We start from the raw sequence: 24,796 nt of genomic DNA on the forward strand, positions 1-24,796 counted from the left end.
TGAAAAATAGAATGTTAATCTGGAAGGGATATTATCATCTGTTTTAGTGGATTAGAATTTTTTTTAAAGCACTAGAACTTTTTCCTACCAAATGTTATATGAGGTTTCATACAAAGAGATCACATCAGAGCTGCTCATTTGAAGTGGGGCTTATAACACTACTCCTTTGTATCTCTCTCCAGTTTACTTCTGGTCCTTTAGATATCCCTCAGTTCTCTGAAGACCATTTTGAAAACACTGATCTATGTGGTTTCTTATTACTGAAGGGGAAACTGAGGGTTGAGGAGAGGTGGTCCCTTAGCAAAGCATACATAGCAGGCTTTAAGTTTAGAACTAGTATTAGTATAGTACTATGACTAACACTGATGTCTCTAGATCATCTTCCTGAGTGCTCTCTTAACGCCCTCTCTTCCCCAGACCAGCAGTTTTGACCCCTTGAGTCTTCAGGGTCCCTTTAACATGAAAGAAACATACTAAGGAGTGGCCTGGAGGCACTCTGCTTCCTTCATTGTTTCATGTCAGTATCCTAGAAGTGATGGGCACTGTGGTGGTTGTGTGTTTTCCAATTTTCATCCCACCTTAAGGAATTAGTTTAAGTTAATTATCATGGTAATTCCACGCCCCATGCCAGTTAATGAATTAGGAATGGATATGTGCCCAAAGTCTAGCCAGTGAGACATGACAGGAATGCTACTGGAGGCTTTTGACAAAGGTTCTTGGCTCCAAAACAAAACAAAAAACAAGAAAGGTAGCCTCTTTTTCTAATGGATATTTTTTGCTACTTACTCATTTACTTAGACTAAACTGAGCCTGTTTGGTCTAATGGAGATACTAACCCCTGTCTCTCAGAGTCATTGTAAGGATTATATGATTTAACTAGAGGCTTGGTGCACAAATTTGTGAACCAGTGGGGTCCCTCGGCCTGGCCTGCGGGATCAGGCCGAAATCGGCTCTCCGACATCCCCCGAGGGATTCCAGATTGCGAGAGGCACAGGCAAGGCTGAGGAGCCCCACCAATGCATGATTGGGGCTGGGGAGGGACGCAGGAGGTTGGCCAGCCAGGGAGGGACCAAGGGAGGGCTCCAGGGCGTGTCCAGCCCGTCTCACTCAGTCCCGATCAGCCGGACCCCAGCAGCAATCTAACCTACCAGTCGGAGCGTCTACCCCCTGGTGATCAGTGCACGTCATAGTGACTGGCCGACCGGTTGACTGTCTGTCCCCTGGTGGTCAGTGCACATCATAACAAGCGGTTGAGCAGCCTTAGCATATTATGCTTTGATTGGTTGAATGGCTGACTGAATGACCGGACACTTAGCATATTATGCTTTGATTATATAGGATATTTGGAAATGTCTGAGAACTATGCAGATGTTATTAGTTCATTCATTGAATAGTTGATGTCACTCAGCAAAGTTAGGTAAAGGAGCAGTGGAGTTAGTGATTCTGGGAGTGATACAGATGGGAGTGGGAGAGGTTGAGGGAAAATTGGCTAGAAGGAACTGGGCTGGTAATGATTTCTAGGGATTATATGTGGGAGGAAAGGGAGCAAAGGCTGTGAAGGCTGTTAAGGCTGTTAATCAATGAGGCATTGTTAAGCAGCAGTAATACCTTAGTGCAAGTGGAGTGTCCTCTTGGAGGAAACATTGTTACAAATGTTTTAAGTGTCTGTGTCTGAGGTGAGGAACTTCTGGCACATAAGGCCTATGAAATCATTTGGTCTGGCCCTGCCAAGGCATTCAGGGTGAATTAACCCTTTGCGGTCGTTTGTCTACTCTCAGCCACCAAAGCTTTTTTACCGTTCCGGTCGTATGTCTGCTCTCAGCCACCACAGCAAGGAACCGTACGAATCTTAACTCTATTCATTCATGTATCAGTTCATAATTTCTCTGAAAGCTCTTAAGTGTCTAAGTGACCTTGTCACGAACCAAAACATTGCCCCGACAAATCGGAGATATCGAAACTCAATATAAACAAACGCGGTCGTTCCACACTCGCCATGCAAAACACCGTGGCGAGTCAGTCGCCTTTTGAGAGTGAAGAAATTGACAAGCTTCGGAAATACTTCGCAGAATTTCAAATAAAGCTTTACAAATTATGTTTAACTGTAATTAGGCATTCTCGCTTGTTAAGATATTTCAAAATAATACTCCAAAATGGCAAAAAGAAAGTTACCGAAAGAAGTGTACTGCGAATCTGAAAGTAACGATGAAGAGTTTTATTTTGGCACCTTGAATACTGACTCTGATGTAGAAAGTGATAACGTTTGTAGTGATTCTACTAGTAGTGACGTAGTTCCAAAAAAGAATTAATAAATCTTGTTTATCCTTCATAATCTTGCATGTTATGTATCACTGCTCTTTCAATGGAAATTAATTCCGACCATACGACACCCATGTCCAAATTTAATGCGACCGCAAAGGGTTAATTAAATGTTTGACCTAATATAGCAGGCTAATTTTTAAGTTGATAATTTTGTATGTCCTGCAAATGATGTTATAAATATCCAAATGGACCTTGGCATAAAAAGGTTCCCTAATCCTGGTATGTCCTTCTTGGTCAATTTGGGTCTAAAAGGCCTATGGTGAGCCACTTATTTCTTCCTCCAGGGGCTCAATGTCCAGAGCATCCCCATTTGTGGCTATTAGGTATTGCTTAGAAAGGTATTTGGTAATGACTCAATTTGGGTACTCCAAGGTGATAACTTCTGTTGTAGAGCTGGAGGGGAGGGCAAATCAAGGCCCCAATAGTAGCATAGAGAGAGGTAGCTGCTTGGAGAAGAAGGAAGCCAAGCCAGTTCTTTTGAGACAATTGATCACTCCATGAGGTTTTTGGAATCAGTTTACCTAGGTTCAAATTTCAACTGTGCTGTTTATATCTGTATCAACATAGATAAGTTAGTATGAAAATAGAATTATATGTAACATTTACCTTTCAAGATTACTGTTATTATTAAAGACTAGAGGCTTGGTGCACGAATTTGTGCAAGGGTGGGATCCATGCATGGGGGGGAGGCTGTGGGCAGTTGGCCAGCCGACCCTGCCCCCTGGTCAAACTCCCATTTGAACTCCCAGTCAAGGGGACAATTTTCATATTAGTCTTTTATTATATAGGGTAATATTTATAAAGCTCCAACCATAGTGCTCTACACATATTAGGTGTTCAAGTAAATTATAGTTGTGTTGCTGTTACTAGCAATAATGAGACAAAATCAGATTGCTTTCATAACACATCTTTCAGATTACCCATGGATTTGCTTGTTTGTTGCCCCTTGGGGATTCTACACTTAGTATTTTTTAAAATATGTTTTTATTGATTTCAGAGAGAGGAAGGGAGAAGGAGAGAGAGATAGAAACATCGATGAGAAAGAAACATGGATTGGCTGCCTCCTGCCCACCCCCTACTGAGGATTGAGCCCGCAACCTGGGCATATACCGGGGATCAAACTGGTGACCTCCTGGTACAGGGGTTGACATTTAACCAACTGAGACACACCTGCCGGGCAGTATTTGTTTTAATTGGGACTCAACTACATGTAAAATTACTAAATTGGATATTGATGGAGATGGCAGTTGAAGGGAGGGAGAGACATGCTATCTGCCCTGGGCTCTAAGGTTCTAAGGATTGGCCTTAGTCTTCAGAGTGACACTCTTACTTCTTTGTCCCTTTTTCCATTTCTTTTGTTTTACCCATTGCTTTCTTTCTAAGTAACTTTTTTTGTGTGCTTAAGAAAAATAGTGGTAAGTAAAAAAATATAAAAATTACCATTTTAGCTATTTTACAGTGTACAGTACAATGGCATTAAGTACATTCACATTGTTGTGCCACCATCCACTTCCAGAACTTTTTTCATGTTGTACACCTGAGACTACGTATTCATTAAACAGTAACTCCCCAACTTCCTTCTCCTTTAGGTCCCCAGTAACCACTATTCTATTTGTCATTATGAATTTGACTACTCTAAGTATGTCATATGAGTAGAATCATACAGTATTTGTCCTTTTATGACAGACTTTTTTAAATATATTTTTTATTGATTAAGATATTACATATGTGTCCTTGTCCCCACGTTACCCTCTACCCCCCCCCCCCATGTCCTCACCCCCCCGTTGTCCGTGTCCATTGGTTAGGCCTATATGCTTGCATGTAAGTCCTTTGGTTGACCTTTCCCCCTTACCCCCACCCTCCCCTACCTTCCCTCCAAGGCCCGACAGTCCAATCAATGCCTCTCCGTCTCTGGATCAGTCCTTGTTCATCAGTTTATGTTGTTCATTATATTCCACAAATGAGTGAAATCATGTGGTATTTATCCGCTCTCAAGTTCCATCCATGCTGTGGCAAATGGTAAGAGTTCCTTTTTCTTCTTCCTCTTCTTAAAGAATACCTTTCAGCATTTCATATAATGCTGGTTTGGTGGTGATGAACTCCTTTAGCTTTTTCTTATCCGTGAAGCTCTTTATCTGACCTTCTATTCTGAATGATAGCTTTGCTGGATAAAGTAATCTTGGTTGCAGGTTCTTGCTATTCATCACTTTGAATATTTCTTGCCAGTCTCTTCTGGCCTGCATGGTTTCTGTTGAGAAATCAGCTGACAGTCGTATGGGTACTCCCTTGTAGGTAACTGACTGTCTTTCTCTTGCTGCTTTTAAGATTCTCTCTTTGTCTTTTGCTCTTGGCATTTTAATTATGATGTGTCTTGGTGTGGTCCTCTTTGGATTCCTTTTGTTTGGGGTTCTCTGCGCTTCCTAGACTTGTAAGTCTATTTCTTTGACCAGGTAGGGGAAGTTTTCTGTCATTATTTCTTCAAATAGGTTTTCAATATCTTGCCCTCTCTCTTCTTCTGGCACCCCTATAATTCTGATGTTGGTACACTTGAAGTTGTCCCAGAGGCTCCTTACACTATCTTCATATTTTTGGAATCTCTTTTCTTTTTTCTTTTTCGGTTGGGTCTTTTTTGTTTCTTTGTATTTCAAATCTTTGACTTGATTCTTGGGATCCTCTTGTCTGCTGTTGGATCTCTGTAAATTATTCTTTATTTCAGTCAGTGTATGCTTAATTTCTAGTTGGTCCTTTTTCATGTCCTCCAGGGTCTCACTATACTTATTGAGGGACTCACTAAATTTATCGGCGATTTCCATAAAATTCTTGAAAAAACCTTATAAACGTGGCCTTGAACTCTATATCCAGTCGTTTGCTTTTCTCCATTTCTGTCATTTGTGACCTGTTTCTTTGTCTCCGCATTTTGGCTGCTTCCCTGTGTTGATAGAGTAGCTTTGTGTGCTAGGTGTCCTGTAGGGCCCAGTGTCTCAGCCTCCCCAGTTACCTGAGGTGGACACTCTTGGTGCACCCCCTGTGGGCTTTGTGCACAGTCTTATTGTAGTTATGCCTTGGTTGTTGTAGGATCACTGGGAGGAATTGACCTCCAGGCCAATTGGCAGTGAGAATCAGCTGTGTCTGCAGTGGGAGAACTTCTGTGCTGGAGACACCCTTCTGGGGCAAGACTTGCTTCAGTGGGGCTTTGGTGCTCACTGATTCTGCCCCCTGAGTGTGTCCCTTATTGATCTGAGGAGTTGTGATCTGGATGGTCCCCCTCTGACCACTGGGTACAGTGGCTCTTGGATCTAAGGAGGTGCTAATTTAGCCTCTGCCTGAGGTTACACAGCAGGAGCTATGAAGAGAACTGCAGATTCCCCTTCCTTTTTTGGAGTTTGGAGGTGCCCTGATGAGGCTCAGCTGTGAAGCAATGCAAGCCGCTGTGGGGCCTTGGGCCTTCTCTTGGAAGTTCTGGGTCTGTCTGGCCCAGCTGCAGTTAGGTAATTATCAGGTTGCAGAGGGCCGGGGCATTTATATGCAAAAGCCTCTGCCGCAGCCTGGGTGGGGCGGGTTCTCAAGGAATCAAAGGGCGGAGCAAGCAGCTATGGCGGATCCTTAGCCCTGCCCTAAGGAGTCGCGTGTCTCAGTGTCCCGGTAACGGCTGCAAGCACCTCTGAGGGAAAGCCGCCCTCAAGTTCGCCCGCTGCCAGACAGTCCAGTTTCTCCCCGTATGAGTCCTGGGTCCCCAGAGACTTCCCGGAACCGGAGTTCAGAGCCGTCCGGAGCTTGTGACTCCCTCCGGATTCAAAAAGACAGCCGCGTCCTCAGGTGCCAGCCCCTTTCCGCGTGCGCCAGCCCCCGTACCTCTGCACTTTACTTCCGCAGCTCCTCTGGCTCTCAGTGTGCTTTTCTTTCCTTCTAGTTGTAGAATTTACACTTAGCCAGCCTTCCTGTAGTTCTGGATGATGTCCGTTTTGTGTTCCTAGAAGATTTTTCAATTGTTGTGGGAGGCAGCAATTTCCCGGTGTTTATCTATGCTGCCATCTTAGTTTCTCTCATGACTGACTTATTTTACTTAGCACAATATCTTCACAGTTTATTCATATTGTGCCATGTGTCAGAGTTTCCTTTTTTAAGGCTGAATAATATTCTATTGTACGTATATTCCGCATTTTTTTGTGTTTATTCATTCATCTCTGTTGGTGAATGGTCGGATTGCTTCTATCTTCTGGCGATTGTGAATTCCCTGTTGCCTTTTTTTTTTTTTTAAGGAGAAATCCATTGCATGTTTTTATTTTTATTGGTTTCAGAGAGGCAGAGTGAGAAACATCATGATGAGAGAGAATCATTGATCAGCTGCCACCTGCACTCCCCCTACTGGGGATTGAGCCTGCAACCTGGGCATGTGCCCTTGGTCGGAATTGAACCTGGGACCCTTCAGTCCTCATGTCCGTTGTTCTATCCACTGAGCCAAACCAGCTAGAGCTCCGTTGCTTTTTAATATAACAGCTCTCTTTTCCTTTTTCTTCATAAATATCTGTAGAGCAGCTTCTTTGTGCTCACTATTTTTAGTATTGGAGACATCACAGTGACCAAACAAATGAGATTTTTTGGAGGTGACATTCTGGTGATAAGAATGGAAGCCTTGCTAGGGACTAGCTTCCCTGATTTGCAGAGTTTGTGTCAGGCCAGGTGTCAATAGTGTGCTACCATTTTGGATGCCGCTGTCCTTAGATCCATTTGCCTTTGTGTCTCAACTTTGACACCTTCTCTCAGAGGTCTTTTATGAGCCCCCAGGCTGGATTGGCTGCTCCTTCTCTGTGCTAACCACCTTCACTTATCTTTTCCATAATGCTGCTAGAGTGAGCTTCTCTTCTGGTGCCCTTATTGATTGATTCATGTGCAGCTGCTTGGCTAACAGTACATGAGGCATTCAGGTCCTCAGGGACAGGCCCTGATGACCACAGCTTTCTCCACTGCTTGCACTTTGTACTTTAGCAACAATGAAATGAATGTCATTTCCTCAGACATGATGTCAAATTGTTTGTAGTTTTAGGGCTGTCACTTTTTCTTAGAATGCCCTTCTCCCCTTTCTCCAGGTTCATGCCTTTCTCTTTGAAATCAGTCATCTTCCATGAAACTGTCCCTGACGTCTCTAGACTATTTTGTCACATTCTTGTGCTGCCTTCCTTCATGATCTTTATCACACTGTATGGTAATTGACAGGTTCCATACTCCCAAGGAACTCACAGACTTTAGCACTAGGTTTCTGTCATCTTCTTCATTCATTGAACTTGGCTTTGCTGCTGACAGACATTCTATAATGAAAGTGACCTCCTGGGAATCTGATTGGATTTCCTCCTTATTGCTTTTTCTTTGTGTTTCACCCTTGTAGTTGTGTCAGTTCTCAGTAAGATTAACATAATCCTTTTGTATAAAGATAATATGCTTTGTATATTCCATAACCCCCACTTTGCCTTTCATATTTGACCCTCTTACTGTCCTCTGTCCTTATTTGTTCATAGCTTTATCCTCTTGTTAGTTTCAGATTTAATTGCTTCCTCTATGTTCAGGCTAAATAAAATCAGAGCTTTGCTTCTTTCTCAAAGGGACACTGACTTTCTCCTTATTTGGTCACTTTCCTTTTTCACCTTTCCATCATTCATTGGTAGTATTTTCTAACTGAGAGGTCTCTTCTTGCAATCACAGAGATTTGGAAAAACTTGACCAATCTCACAGTTAATGTTTAGAATATGGAGATAGAGCAAGCCCCAGTAGAAAAAAAAAATCTGGAACTAGTTTCTGTGAAAGACCAAAGAGGATTCTAGTTCCTTTCCTACCTAAGTGATCTTAATCTTTAATCTCTCTGGGGCTCTGCTTCTTATCTGTAAAACAGGCTTTCAAGAATATTTCAATTTACAACACAGGCTTGATAGAATACATCAATTCACAAAACAATACATTCTTATTGCATGGCTACTATGGGAAGATTGTGTGATAAATTCAGAGAGGTATTCCTCTTTTTACAGAACTATGATGTCTTCAGTTCATTCACTCAACCTTTCATCCATTACTTATTCAACTGGTTAACAGATATTTATGGAGGTTTTATGCTAAGTATTAGATAGGAGGAATATGGCAAATAAATTGTAATTCAGTGTGAAACATGCTATGATATTGGCATGAAATAGTAACAGCAATAGCAACTAAAGTGTAATGATTGCCTGCCATGCCAGGCACTGTTCTAAATCCTTAACCTATATTGCTTCATTTAATCCTCACAATAAACTTTTAAGGCTTTTGCTACATGGTGCATAATTACTGTTATATACACAAGTGAGGTACAAAGGAGAGTATAAAACTAGTTACCATTTATTGAATGCCCACATAAGCCAGATGTTTTATATATTTTTTATATACATTTTCTTTCATCCTCACCACAACTCTGCAAGGTTAGGTATTATTTTACACAAGAAGAAATAGTCTCAGGGAGGTTTAAGCAATGTGTTAAGTTCAAGGTTAGGTATTATCATTTTACACATGAAGAAATAGTCTCAGGAAAGTTAAGCAATACGTTAAATTCATATAGTTTGTAAGAGGTAGAGTTGAATTGAATCCAGTTTTAGTCCAATTCCAAAGCCTTGGCTTTTCAGATTTTGTTGGTACAAGACAGGAGGGTAGGTAAAACTCTCTAGGCTAAGGAACTATGGGATCCGTGATATCAGAGTTCATTGCCTTTAAGAGAATAAGAGGTAAAACTGAAAGATACTTTATTAAAATTGTGGGACTGTTCATTCCATGTCCCCATATGTCCCCTCCTCTCTAGGACAGACTGCAGCGGTTGCCAACCGGTGGTCCACAGACCACTGGTGGTCCGCGAGGTCTGAAAGGTTGGCCCCTGCTGGACTAAGAAATCCTCTCTTACAAGCTTGAGTATGTAGGTACTTCCTAAGTATTATACTTGAGACTCTTGCTATTGATGACACATGGCAGTTCTGAATGCTTTAGCCAAGTGCCTAATAACTGAAAATGCTGTATTCATTCAGGACAGCTGCACCATGTAACCAGATGGGTTTTAAAACTGGCATGTTCGTATAAAAAAAAAGCTAATTAAAAATGTCAATTTGCAATCTGATGTTGCCATGTTAGAATATTCTAATTTTTCCCCTCTAATAAGGAATAGGAAGTGTTTCATTAAACTCCTGCTAAATTGTTTACACTTGTTGCACACTGCACAGATGTGCTCAGCTGGCTGAAATGTTTTCAGAATTATGTGCAGTGGAAAAGTGAAAAATGTGCAGTTTTAGTTTGAAGTCCAGAATGGTTATTGAATTAGAGTGCAGTGTAATTTTTTAGGGCTTATGTAATAGACTTTAACAGTTGCTTTTGTAGTTGTGCTATATAATTAAATCATGGTGTTATAGCTTTTACTAGTAGAGGCATAGACTAATGGAGAGAGACCCATTTAAAATAGGTTGTGTTTAAAACTATATTTTCATCAGATGGGTGCTGTCTCATCACTTTTTTTTCCTTTTTACTGTGGTAAAATGTACACAAAGTAAAATAACAAAGTAAAATATCTTTTTACTTTGTGTAGCAACTTCCTGACTGATCTCCCTGTTCCTGTCTCACCTCCCCCAGATCATCCTTCCTACTGCTTCTCTGTGAGCATTGTTAAATATATATTGCACTCCTTTTTCCTGCTTTAAAACCTTCAGAGGTTCCTATAGCGTTGAGGATAAAATTCAAACCCCTTAGTTTAGGCTACAAAGTTTTTTTATGATTTGGCCTCTGCCTGCCTCATTAGTCTCAAATCTTACTTCTTTCTCCTGTTGTTCCAGTCAGACTGAACTATTTGACTTTTACGGTCCAGGTGACATTTCCCTACCTTCATTGTTTCTATTTGTGACAACCTCCCACCCTCTCCTCATCTCCAAACCTCTTAATTACCCTTTAAGACGGGTGGGGAACGTCCGGTTCGCTGGGTTGCATAAGGCCCACAAAATTATTTTGGTCTGGCCCTGCCAAGGCATTAGGGGTGAAAATTAAATGTTTGACCAAATATAGCAGGTTAATTTTTAAGTTGATAATTTTGTATGGTCCGCAAATGATGTTATAAATATCCAAATGGCCCTTGGCAGAGAAAAGGTTCCCCACTCCTGCTTTGAGACACAGCTTGGGCTTATTTCTGATCAACCTCCCAGTGGTTCCACCCCCTATCACCCCCACCACATTTTACCACTGGGTTCTGAGCCTCTTTGTGCTCTTCACAGTTCCCCTATAGAACACTTATAGCTTTGTATTATTCCAATTTACGTTTCTATCTGCCACTAGAATTTATTTATTTCTCTTTAGTTCCTAACCCTTAATAGGTCCTCAGAAAATGTGTGCCAAATTACTATTTTTTTTTAATGTAAAGAGCATACTGAGGATATATTAATTTATGGAGTCCCCAAAAATGTGGTAAATTTCTAACAGTTTTTATTTTTGCAGAATTGTTTGCTCCAATATTTGAAAAAAGTTCCTTTTAGAATCACCTGAAGTTTAGTTTCATGCTAAACCTGAAAAAGAAATGTCTCCATAATAGTGGAGATTTGTTTTGGGGAGAGGGACCAAGAAAAGGCTTTCTGAGTATCTCAGACTATTATAGTTCTACCTCTTTACACAAGTTGGGATGAAGGTAGATTAGTACGCTGATTCTAGCTTATAAGAGACATTGAATATATGGTATAGAGGCCCTGGTGGTGTGTGGTAACAAGAAAAATAGAACGATCTCTCTGTTACCCAAGGTCATTCTAAGAGACATGTACTGGTGATCTACTAAATGTTGAGGTAAAGAAATAAATTAGGCGTAGCTCCTGCAGACTGCCTGCTAGACTGTTTGTGCCTCAGGGAACATAGACAACCTACACAGCACTGTCCAGTAGACCTTTCATATAGAAATGTTCTACGTCTGTGCTGTCCAATATGGTAGTCACCAGCCACATGTGGCTTTTGAGTGCTTGAAATGTGGCTAGTGAGACTGAGGAACTGAAATTTAAATTTTATTTAGTTTTAATTAACATAAATTTGAATAGCTACATGTGTCTAGTGGCTACTGTACAGGAAAGCACAGATCTAGAGGGGCAAATCAATAGGGAGACAGACATGATAAGAATTAAGTGTAGTAGGTGCTATGATAGAAATATATCTAGGGTTCTATCTAGAATTGGGTCAGATATATCTGGGGCAAAGTGGAACCCAGAATAAGTAGATTAGTTAGTCCTGGAAGTGGGGAAAATGATTTAAAAAGGGTCATAGCTTTATGTGTCTTAAAAGATGAGTGGAAGCCCAGCTGATGTGGTTCAGTGGTTGAGTGTTGACCCATGAACCAGGAGGTCACAGTTCGATTCCTGGTCAGGGCACATGCTAGGGTTTCTGGCTCAATCCCCAGTAGGGGACGTGCAGGAGGCAGCCGATCAATGATTCTGTGTAATAACTGATGTTTCTCTCTCTCCCTCTCTCTTCGTCTCTGAAATTAAGAAAAACATTAAATTAAAAAAAAGATGAGTAGATATACCTGGTTGTCACATAATGTTAGCTTAAAAAATTACCACTGCCTTAAAGCATTTCTAGGTTACCAGTTTTCTAAGAATCAAGACATAATAAAACATAATTACTCCTAATACCTCACTGTATACAATATAGTCTTTTGTGTGTGTTTTAATTTTTCATTGATTTCAGAGAGGAAGGGAGAGAGAGAGAGAGAAACATCAATGATGAGAGACAATCATTGATCAGCTGCCTCCCACATGCCCCACACTGGTAATCGAGCCTGAAACTCGGACATGTGCCCTGACCAGGAATTGAACCGTGACCTCCTGGTTCATAGGTCCACGCTCAACCACTGAACCATGCAGGCCGGGCTACACAATATAGGCTTATCTTTGACTCAGAAAGAAACTTAGGAATTAATAAATGTTTCTTGTTATTAGATCGCTTATTGAGGTAAACATGAGCAGAGCAAGGATGATGGGCTGGCCAGGGACAGCAGGTCAGCAGGGCAGATAGCTCTGGGTGCCTAGCAATGGACAAACCTGGGAAAACAAGGACCTTGCCCCAAGGTAACCTTACCTCCCCTTACCCCTGACCTTTCATATCGCTGGGCATGCGGTCCAGACTCTTTCCTGACCTTTTCTTCCTGGCATATTGCTAGTCATGCGAGTTAGACCCCGTTGAAGGGGGAAAGAGCAAGAGGGCCCGGAGAACAGCCCTTAAGCATTAAACCCCAGGACAGTGAGGTTCTAGTCTGCATCAAATGCCTTTAGGCCTCAGTTGCGTTTCAGTTCCAGGCCCAGATAAGCAGTAAAACCAGACGAGCCAGACCCTGACTGACATTAACTAATGACTTCCTGCCCTCATGCCTACCATCAGTAGAGACCATGACCCTGAAAGGACACACCTGGAAAGCTGATGAATATTCAATTGCGATCCTCTCCTGAGACCTTCAGATAAATCACCCTCAAGACCAGCACCCAGTGTGACTCTCTCTTGAGCAACCCTGCACCTTTCCCCACCCTGTTCCCTCAGGCATCTTTTCCTTGACTCTTTCTGCTAAGCTCCAAGGGCTCCTCTTTTGCTTCTGTAAATTGTTTCCTGAGCCCATTTCTTTTGTGGCTCACTATTTTTACCTCTGTGACTTTCTAAATAAACTTTCTGTTATAGTTTGAGTCTAGACTCTGAATTCTCTTAGTCAGAACTCAAGTACCAAGCTTGCTGAACCCAGGTCTGGTCTGACGCCACTGGTCTAACACCTGCTGCTTTCCCCCCCCCACCACCATTACTATATATGTTCTTGGTTTTTTAAAATTGATTTTAGAGGGGAAGGGAGAGACAGATAGAAACAACAATGAGAGAGAGACATTGATCGGCTGCCTCCTGCATACCCCCCACTGGGGATTGATCCCATAACAGGCATGTGCCCTGACTAGGAATTGAACCTGTGAACTCTTGGTTCATGGGTTGACTCTCAACCACTGAGATATACTGGCTAGACAACATTACTATATGAAATTGCTGAGAAGGCTGGTAAGTTGATAATCCCTTTTAAAAATATAATAATGACATATATTAGTTGACACTTGAATTTTCAAATGGAAAAATGTTCAATTTTTGCATGAACAAGCAGCACTTACTAGGTATAGGCTAATTTTCTAGTCACTGGCAATAGAGTAACATAAGTGTGTTATGAGATCCACTGGATGGAAGAGCATACCATGCCTTGTATTAATCTGTATGTGGACGTAAGTTCATACAAAAACAACAACTTGCTATCACTGAATGTAGGATGAGTGCTATGGACATGATTACTGTAAGTCAGGAAGGGAAATGAACACTACTCTGGGACAATTATAATAGAGTTTGTAAAATGGATGACCTTATCTGTCCCAGGAGAGGTGGCTAGAACTTAAGTAAACCAAATTTTTGTAGTAATGAATCTTGTGGGAACTGTGGCAACTAGAGATGCTGAAGCAGAATTGCAGAATATATTTAAGGGGCAGTGGGTCCATGCTTGGCAGGTATTTAGAGTTCTTGAAAAGAAAGGCAAGAGCCAATTTGCGAAAGAGCCTTAGATACGAATTAAGGTGTATAGACTTTATTCTGAAGGTAGTGGGAGCTGTATGAAAGTTTTATTTGGGATTTGCTGTCACTTTTTTTCAGAAGCAGTTGTAGGTAATCTAGACCTTTGGGGAGATGGCCTGCAGATACAGTATGCTTTTGTGTGTATGGTATTTATGAAAAGTTATGGATTGCATGATGGGTGATGATAAGAGCACTCTTGTGTAGTGCTGGTACACTGTGGAAGAGATGGAGGAACTCTTTCAATCTGATTTTACTAATTTGCCCATTACTTATATATTCACCAAATATGAGTGCCTGTCTGTGCCATGTTCTGCGCCCTGGGGATCTAGATGAAAGTCATAGTTTTCAGCCCTCAAGAAGCTCATAATTTGACTTTTGTCTGCTGTGAGTTCTTGTTTGATAAATCAGGGGCATCCAATCCATCTTGGGGAATATGGATGAGGGCCCAGGCAGGTGGTGCTGACTATCCAATTTAGACATCCTTTAGTTTCTGCTATGTGGCTGTGACTTCTTTTTCTCCCTAGTAGATGCTATTTTCTCCCCTCACTTTCCCAGCCAGAGAATTCTTGTTTGCCCTGCAGCCTGGCTAGAACACTGTGGCTGTTTCTATTTCTATTACTCTATGTTAATTAGGTTAATTATGGCTTAAAAAATTCCACCTGTATATGTGTGCTTGTCTAAGAATAGAGGAGAGGAAGTAGTCTCAGCAAGTCTCTGAGCAAAAACAGCTCTGCTGCAAATATTCCAACTGCTAGGTGAGCCAGAAGTGCTCCTGAGCTACCCCAGGGCCATCACACATTATGAGAGCTAATAGTTATAAGATAGCTAAGAAAAAGATGAAGTGTCAACTTTAAATGGAATAAGCCAACAAACCAGGCAATTCAAGTGTGAAGGAAGAAAGGGAAAGACTAATGTTTATTGAGGAGCAGACACTGATCTAATGCTTTGCATATTGACCCTTGAAGATGGACAATATTATTTCCATTTTGCAGAGGAGGAAACTGAGGCTCAGAGAAGTTGAGATAGAAGGTCTGAGTTTGAATCCTGGCTCCTCTACTTTTTTTTCTCCTTTGCTTTTTAGTTGTGAAGTCTTTGCAAGTTATTTTAACTATGATTTCCACTGGTGGTTAAAATAAATGAGGAAGGGTGATAGCCAGTAATACTTACGTCAAGGATTCTTTTTTAAAACATATATATTTATTGATTTCAGAGAGGAAAGGAGAGGGAGAGAGATAGAAACATCAACGTTGCGAGAGAATCATTGATCGGCTGCCTCCTGCACTCCCCCACTGGGATCGAGCCCACAACCCAGGCATGTGTCCTGACCAGTAATCGAACTGTGCCCTCCTGGTTCATAGGTTGATACTTAACCACTGAGCCACCGTGGCTGGGCTCAAGGATTCTTTTTGAGGATTAAATGAAAAACCTCCTATGAAGAAATAATTCAGAAGCATAATAGGTTATTAGTTAAGTTTGGTTTAATGTGAGCATGTTTTGTTTAATCACTGATTTCTTTTAAGGAAAGAATTAGAATTCCTGGAAAGGCTAAAAAATTTTTATAAAGAAATATAAAGAATTAAAAAATGTGGGCCCTGGCTGGGCTAGCGTAGTTGTTTAGAGCGTTATCTGATATACCAAGGTTGTGGGTTTGATCCCTGATCAGGGTACATACAAGAAGCAACCAATGAACAAGTGGAACAACAAATTGATATTTCTCTCTCTCTCTCAATCAATAAATAAAAAAAGATAAAATAAATTGACCAAGGGCTTAATACAGTTAACAATATATTTATTATATTGTATATTAGAGGCCCAGTGCACAAATTTGTGCATGGGTGGGGTCCCTCGGCCTGGCCGGTGATCCAGCTGATCTGGGCCATCTCACTGTGGGGAGGGACCGCGGGAGGTTGGCCAGCCGCAGGAGGTTGGCTGTGGGAGTGCACTGGCCACCAGGGGGCAGCTCCTGCATTGAGTGTCTGCCCCCTGGTGGTCAGTGAGCATCATAGCAACCGGTCATTCGGTCACTTAGGCTTTTATACATATAGATTGTGTTTATTTGAGAGAAAGGAGTGCATTTTGTGTACTGAGGAGCATTTTGAAGTTTTTGCTTTTCAGATAAACAATAATAAATTTCAAACTATGAGGTATGAGGGAAGAACTTAGTAGAAACAAGGAAGATTTATAGCATAAGTTTTGGGGTGGAAATACAGAGGGTAATGTTTGTTCTGCAGAACCATGGGCTAAAGGGGAGATTCCTTGCCCAGAGCAAATATGAAAACTACTGAGAAGTCCAAAGTACCACAAACGAGGTTGGTGGTTTTGGAATTTGACAGTAGTGGAGGGTATTATTGAAAATGGGATACTGGAGACAGGGTTTTTTAGTAAATGTATGTGAGTATGTGTCCTGCCTGTGATAATTTAGAACTGTTATTATTTTGCTCTTTCTTTTATGGGCTGGCTTGGGGCATGGTTCCAAAGGGAAAGACTGTGGGGCCAGCTAAATTTACATATGTATACTTTTAATTAATTAAATTAAAAATGTCCTTTTAAAATTTTTTGATTTTAGAGGGATGGAAGGAGGCAGGAGAAAGAGAAACATGGATTTGTTGTTTCACTTATTTATGTTTTCATTGGTTGATTTTTTAAAAAAATCCTCACCTGAGGATATGTTTACTGATTTTAGAGAGAGGAAATGAAGTAAGGAGGGAGAGGAGAAGAGAGGGAAGGAGGGAGGGAGCGGGGGAATGGGAAGAGAGAGAGAGAGAAAGAGAAAGAAATATCAGTGTGAGAAACATTGATTGGTTGCCTCTTATAAGTGCCCCAACCAAGGATCAAACCCCAAACCTAGCTATGTGCCCTGACCAGAAATTGAACCCATGACTTTTCAGTTTACTGGACGATGTTCCAACTTAGTCACACCATCTGGGGCCATTGGTTGATTCTTGTATATGCACTGACCAGGGATCAAACCTGCAACCTTGACATATTAGGACTATGCTCTAACCAACTGAGTTACCCGACCAGTGCTCCTATGTATATTATTTATAAGAATAATCTTGATATTTCAACTTCCTTCTAATCTTTATATTGTTTGTACAGTATGTGTGCTCTTAATGTGGTTCTCTTTAAGTAAAGCTTAGGCTGTCAGGACTGAGTAGTATAATCTGAGTGGTTATCTTTGTCAATTTCTAGCTGCAATATTTTATATAGTATTTTATTTAAATAGCCTGTGCTTTGGAGTTAGGCTGCCTGAGTTCTAATTCAGTCTGTTACTCACTGTGTGATCTTGAGCAAGTGACTTGTCCTTACTAGGCTCTGACTTCTCATTTGTAAAAGTGAGGTCATAATAGTCAGGATTATGGTCAGAGTTGGGTGAGATAATGGACTTGCTCATAGTGAGCACTCAATAAACATTAGCTATTATCATTTTACCTCCAATCACCTTACCATGTATGCCCAGCTTATTTACTTACTTATAAATAGAGGCCCGGTGCACGAATTCATGCACTAGTGGGGTCCCTCGGCCTGGCTCTCTGACATCCCCTGAGGGGTCCTGGATTACGAGAGGGCACAGGCCAGGCCGAGGGGCCCCACTGGTGTGCGATTGGGGCCAGGGAGGGACACGGAGGTTGGCCAGCTGGGGAGGGACTACGGGAGGGCTCCAGGGCATGTCTGGCCTGTCTCACTCAGTCCCGATCGGCTGGACCCCAGCAGCAAGCTAGTCTGCCCCTTGGTGGTCAGTGCATGTCATAGTGAGTGGTTGAGCGGCCTTAGCATATAATTAGCATATTATGCTTTGATTGGTTGAACGGCCGACCGGTCGACTGGACACTTAGCATATTAGGCTTTTATTATATAGTATAGGATAATTGTGGTAAAAACATATAATAAATTAAAAATATTTTAGGTGAATTTATTGGGGTGACATCCTATATAATAAAAGGCTAATATGCAAATTGACCAAACGGTGGAATAACCAGTCACTATGATGCACACTGACCACCAGGGGGCAGACACCCAATGCAGGAGCTTCCCCCTGGTGGTCAGTGTGCTCCCACAGGGGGAGCACCACTCAGCCAGAATCCCTGAGCCGGGCTCACAGCTGGCGAGCACAGCGGCAGTGGCAGGAGCCTCTCCTGCCTCCATGGCAGCGCTAAGAATGTCTGACTGATGGGTTAGGCCAGCGGTTCTCAACCTGTTGGTCGCGACCATTGGAAAACAAATATAGCATATCAGATATTTACATTACGATTCATAACAGTAGCAAAATTACAGTTATGAAGTAGCAACGAAAATAATTTTATGGTTGGGGGTCACCACAACATGAGGAACTGTATTAAAGGGTCGTGGCATTAGGAAGGTTGAGAACCACTTGCTTAGGCCATCAGTCGGACATCCTCTGAGGGCTCCTGGACTGCGAGAGGGCTCAGGCTGGGCTGAGGGGCCACCCCGAGTGCATGAATTTCGTGCACCAGGCCTCTAATTGGTTAATAAAATGATATAGGTTTCAAGTGTACAATTCTATAATACATCATCTGTATATTGTATTGTGTGTTCACTACTCAAGTCAGGTCTCCTTCCATTACCATTTATTCCTCCTTTACCCTCCTCTACCTGCTCCCAACCCCTTTTCCTCTGTTATGTTTGTGAGTTTTGTGGGGGTTTTTTTATTTTTTTGTTTTTGCTTAATCTCTTTTTCTATTTCACCCAGCCCCTAACCCTCCTCCCCTCTGACAGTTGTCATTCTATTCTCTGTATCTATGAGTCTGTTTCTATTTTGTTTCATTTTGTTCATTAGATTCCACATATAAGTGAAATCATACGCTATTTGTCTACATATCATAAAACTTATCATCTTAACTATTTTTAAGTTTATAGCTTAGTGACATTAGGTACATTCATATTCTTGTACAATCTTCCCACCATCTATCTTCAGAACTCTTTTTGTCTTGCAAGACTGAAACTCTATACCCATTGAATAACTTCCCACTGCCTCCTTCCCCAACCCCTGGCAACCACCATCCTGTGTTCTGTCTGTTACTTTTACTACTCTAAATACCTTATATACGTGGAATCATACAATATTTGTTTGTTTGTGACTGGCTTATTTCACTTATAACATCCTCAATGTTCATTTATGTCTTGTAGCATGCATCAAAATTCAGGATTTCCTTCCTTTTTCTCTCTCCTTCCTTTTTAAGACTGAATAACAATTCCATTGTGTGTGTGTGTGTGTGTGTGTGTGTGGTGTGTACATACCACATTGTGCGTATCCATTCATTTGTTAATGGATACTTGGGTTGCTTCCATATTTTAGTTATTGTGATTAATGTTGCTATGAACATGAGTGTATAAATATCTCTTTGAGACCCTGTTTTAAGTTCTTCTGAGTATTTACCCAGAAATGTAATTGCTGGATCATTTGTTCTATTTTAATTTTTTGAGGAAAAGCCAGTTTTTTCCACAGCGCTTTACCATTTTACATTCCCACCAACAGTACACAAGGATTCCAACTTCTTCACATACTTGTCAGCACTTGTTATTTCTTCTTTTGGTAATAGCCATCCTTATGAATGTGAGTTGGTATCTCATTGTGATTTTGATTTGCATTTCCTTAATGATTAAGGATATTGAGCATCTTTTTATGTGCTTATTGACCATTTGTATGTTTTCTTTGGAGAAATGTCTATTCAAGTTCTTTTCACATTTTTAAATCAGGTTTTTTCTTGTGTTGAGTTTTAGGAGTTCTTTATATATTCTGGATATTAACCTCGTATCAATATACTAGTGTCCTGGTGTACAGATTCATGCACATTGAAAGGAAATTAATTAGAAGAAATATTTTAATATCGTTATTCACATCTTGCTAATGAAAAGAAAATAGGATTCTACTGAGTCTCCTATCTACCTACTCCAGGACTTCTGTGATAATCAAATGAGATGAGGCACAGGAAAACGCTTCACAAATATTTGTTTAAACTGTAAAATGTTTGCACCTGGCTATAAAGCAAGTTGGGTTCCTGGGCTGAAGAAACTCCAAGGAGGCTAGTCGCTAGGGAGAGGAAGCTGGGTGTGGCTACATGACATCATTACCCGGCGCCCACAGCGACCATTTCTGGGCTGGGCTGGGCTGGGCTGGGCTGTGGGCTGCATTTTGCGCCATGGGGTCTTGGCTGCGATTTGGTGGGGTGTCGCTCTGGGGTGGTGGCAGGACCTGTGTCCCACTTGGGGGAAGCTGAGTGTTAGTTTGTCGGTGCCAGGTCCATGGTGCCATTTATTTTTAAATGGCCATTGTGCATCATGGTAGCTCCTGCATTGAGCGTTTGCCCCCTGGTGGTCAGTGCATGTCATAGCTACTGGTCAGACAGTCGGACACTTAGCCTTTATATATATGTGTGTGTGTGTGTGTGTGTGTGTGTGTGTATACATATATATGTCATGTAGCAACACCCAGCTTCCTCTCCCTAGCGACTAGCCTCCTTGGAGTTTCTTCAGCCCAGAAACCCAACTTGCTTTATAGCCAGGTGCAAACATTTTACATACATCTTATATGTAATGCAGTCAATATATATATATATGACTAGAGGCCTGGCGAGTTCGTGCACAGGTGGGGTCCCTTTGCCTGGCTCGCGATCAGGGCCGATTGGGGCCACAGGAGGATGGTGGGGGGGTTGTGGGGAGGGACCATGGGAGGTTGGCTGGCGGGGGGGAGGGTCCACAGGAGGTTTGACCGGTTGAACGAGGGACTGCTGGAGCTTGGCTGTGGAAGCACACTGACCACCAGGGGGCAGCTCCTGCATTGAGCATCTGCCCCCTGGTGGTCAGTGCATGTCATAGTGACCATTTGGTCATTCAGCCACTTAGGCTTATATATCTACTAGAGGCCCGGTGCACAAAAATCTGTGCACTCGGGGGGGCAGGGGTGGGGATCCCTCAGCCCGGCCTGTGCCCTCTCGCAGTCTGGGACCCCTCTGGAGATAGCGACCTGCTGGCTTAGGCCTGCTCCCGGGTGGCAGAGGGCAGGCCTAATCCCTAGGTGCAGCCCCTGGTCGGGCTCAGAGCAGGGCCGATTGGGGAGTTGGGGCGCCGCCCCTTGTCATGCACAGAGCAGGGCGGATTGGGAGGTTGCGATGCCACCCTCAGTCACACTCAGGGTAGGGCCGATTGGGGGGTTGGGGCACCGCCCCCTGTCACACTCAAGGCAGGGTCGATGGGGAGGTTGCGGCGCCACCCCCTGTCACGCACAGAGCAGGGCCAATCAGGGGGTTTATTTTTATTTATTTTATTGATTTTTTACAGAGAGGAAGGGAGAGGAATAGAGAGTCAGAAACATCGATGAGAGAGAAATATCTATCAGCTGCCTCCTGCACACCTCCTACTGGGGATGTGCCCGCAACCAAGGTACATGCCCTTGACCGGAATCGAACCTGGGACCCTTTAGTCCACAGGCCAACGCTCGATCCACTGAGCCAAACCGGTTAGGGCCATTTTTAATTTTTTGAGGAAACTTCGTACTGTTTTCCACAGTGGCTGTACCAGCCTGCCATTCCCATCAGCAGTGTACTAAGGTTCCCTTTTCTCCACATCCTTGTCAGCACTTATTGTTTGTTGATTTATTGATGGTAGACATTCTGACAGGTGTGAGGTGGTACCTAATTGTTGTTTTAATTTGCATCTCTCTGATGATTAGTGACATAGAGCATTTTTTCATATGTCTATTGGTCATCTGTATGTCCTTTATGGAGAAGTGTCTATTCGGGTCCTTTGTCCATTTTTAAATTGGACTGTTTATCTTCCTGATGTTTCGTTGTATAAGTTCTTTGTATATTTTGGAAATTAACCCTTTATCAAATGTGTCATTGGCGAATACGTTCTCCCAAACATTGGGTTCCCTTTTCATTTTGTTGGTGGTTTCTTTTGTTGTCAGAAGCTTTTAGTTTGATGTTGTCCCATTTGTTTATTTTTCCTTTGTTTCTCTTGCTCTAAAAGATGTATCGGTGAAAATAACTGCTACGTGCGATGTCTGAGATTTTACTGCCTTGATGATAATGTCTTTTGATGTACAAAAACTTTTTAATGTACAGGTTTTCTTAAATTTTACTTATCAGTTAACAACACTAAAAAGTTGCCCTTTTTGTGTTACAAAATTCTACGAATTTCAACACATGCATAGATTTGTGTAATCACCACCACAGTCATGAGATAGAACAATTCCATCACCCCCAAAGCTTCCTTGTTACAACTAGCTTTTTAGTAAGTGCTTTTCAGTAGTGTTATTGAGATGTCTTGTTTCAAGAATAGCCAAGGTCAGTTGCAGACCAGTCCGAAGTGCTTATGGCTCTAATTGGTTTGCTCGGGAATGCTATGTCCTTCCTTTTTTTTCTTTTTCTTTTCCTCTCTTCCCCCCATAGGGGACTTTGGGAATTAGATCTAGCTCCCTCTTTTCATGTAGCAGAGCACTGCAGACAAGTAATAAATGCAGGGATATAGGATTTTATGATATATAGTTTTGGTAATTATTCTCTTAATCTGTGATGATAAATCTGTGCTTTTATGATCTCTTAGTCCTTGGTTTATTCGTAATTCTTATGAGTAAGTGTTATAGTTAGGTCTTAATTGTGCTTGCTAGTAAGAAGGGGGAGAGAGGTGAGAAAGAGCCTTGGATTTAGAGAGTGAATGCAGGACCAGCTCCTGGCTCTAATAATTTACTATAGATCTTAAATAATTTAATTTCTATGAGCTGTATGTTTCTTACCTGAAATAGGCTATTTGATTGTGAGTATGAAGTAAAATAAAGTGAGCATTATCTAGCAGTCAGTAAATGTTAAATTGAATGTGAATAGTAAGAATGTTGATAAATGGAACTTCAATAAACCCCAGATTATACGTACATACACACATATTTTTCCTTTTTTTCTGAACAGGTTTTATTACACAGACAGGATGAGGCTCAGTCCTTCTTGGCTGCTGCCTTCCTCATGGCTGCAAGGACATTGCTCAGCTTCTCTCTCTTATGCTGGGCGTCGATGTGTGATGGATTTCAGGGCCCTCTTGTCCTTGGCTTTGCCCCCTATAAGCACCTTGCCGCCTGGCGCGATGCTTATAGGGGGCAAAGCCACACACCTCTCGGATCATGTCCCTCACGAACTTGGTGTGCTTGGTGCGGCGCCTGTGGCATCTGTAACTCGGCTTGCTCACGTTCTTGGTTACCTTGTGGCCCTTGTTGAGGCCCACGGCCATGGGGGTAGCAGAGAGCCATGGCTGCTGCTCCTCAATGGCTGTTGCTCCTCAATGACTGCCATGGCAGAACCCCAGATTATATTTTTAAAGTTTTTTTTTAAATAGCCTTATTGAGTTCCAATCCACATACCATACAATTCATTCATTTAAAGTGTATAAGTCAAGACTTTTAGTATATTTACAGAATTGTGAACATTTTTATTATTACAAAGAGAAACCAGTACTTTAGCAGTCACACCATACTTCACCCATCTTTGCCAGCCCTACTAATCTATTTTCTATAGTAGATTTTGCCTGTTCTGGACAATTCATATAAATGTTATATAATATGTAGTCTCTTTCATTTAGCATAATGTTTTCAAGGTTCATTAATGTTGTAGCATGTATCAATACGTAATTTTTACTGCCAAATATTCCATTGTATGGATAGACCATGTTTCTAATTTACCAGTTAATAGACATTTGGGTGACTTCTAGTTTTTAGCTCTTAAGAGTAATGCTGCTGTGAACATTCTTATATAAGTCTTTGTCTGGATATGTTTTTTTTTCTTTTTTGGGCAGAGGAAATGAGTTCTGAGGAGTGGAATTGCTGGATAATTGGTAACTTTAACTTTTTGAGGAACTCCAGACTGTTTTCCAAAATGGCTGCACCATTTTACATTACCACAAGTGGTATATGAAGGATCCAGTTTCTCCACATCCTCTCCACGACTTGTCTTTATATATATTTATATTTTTTATTGATTTCAGAGAGGAAGGGAGAGGGAGAGATAGAAACATCAATGATGGGAGAGAATCATTGATTGGTTGCCTCTGAGTCCACAACCTGGGCATGTGTCCTGACCAGGAATCAAACCATGACCTCTTGGTTCATGGGTCGATGCTCAGCTACTGAGCGACAGCAGCTGGTTGTGACTTGTCTTTTTTATCTTTGTCATCCTAGTGAATGTGGAGTGGTATCTCTTTGTGATTTGATTTGCATTTCCCCAGTGGCTAATGATGCAGAGTATCTTTTAATGTGCTTATGTCCCATCTTCTTCTTATTTTTAAGTATCTCTCTTCTACTACTAAACTATGTAATACCCTTTAATAAGATTACACCCACAGGTGCTTATTAATACTTATCAATTTGTTAATTGATTATAAGAGAATGGCAGAGGAAGGAAAATATCACCTCATCTTATCATTCGTTCCCTTTTGTTACTTCTATCACTAATTGAATTGAAAGTCCTCAGAGAGGATATCCAGAAAAGGGAGATTTTCAAATAATACTCAATCTGTTTAGGAGATGACCAGATTGAGGACATAAGATATTAATTAAAGAATAATTGCCGAAACCGGTTTGGCTCAGTGGATAGAGCGTCGGCCTGCGGACTGAAAGGTCCCAGGTTCGATTCCGGTCAAGGGCATGTACCTGGGTTGCGGGCATATCTCCAGTAGGAGATGTGCAGGAGGCAGCTGATCGATGTTTCTCTCTCATCGATGTTTCTAACTCTCTATCTCTCTCCCTTCCTCTCTGTAAAAAATCAATAAAATATATTAAAAAAAAAAAAAAATAATTAATGGCTGAATTGATTACTGGTATTGATTATAGAGCACTTATAATGTGATCTTGGCACTGGGG

At 41.7% G+C, this 24,796-nt stretch overlaps 1 protein-coding gene and 1 pseudogene across 6 annotated transcripts in view; one reads left to right on the forward strand and one right to left on the reverse strand.

Annotated features, from left to right (window-relative positions):
• The window catches only part of FAM168A (family with sequence similarity 168 member A), a 185,950-nt gene that overhangs the window by 40,352 nt on the left and 120,802 nt on the right, over positions 1 to 24,796 (forward strand). The gene's annotated exons all lie outside the window — the stretch shown is intronic.
• On the reverse strand, positions 22,883 to 23,207 carry LOC118664670 (annotated as a pseudogene).

Source organism: Myotis myotis, unplaced genomic scaffold, assembly GCF_014108235.1.
Source record: "Myotis myotis isolate mMyoMyo1 unplaced genomic scaffold, mMyoMyo1.p scaffold_m19_p_10, whole genome shotgun sequence".
In the NCBI taxonomy this organism is placed as follows: domain Eukaryota; kingdom Metazoa; phylum Chordata; class Mammalia; order Chiroptera; family Vespertilionidae; genus Myotis; species Myotis myotis.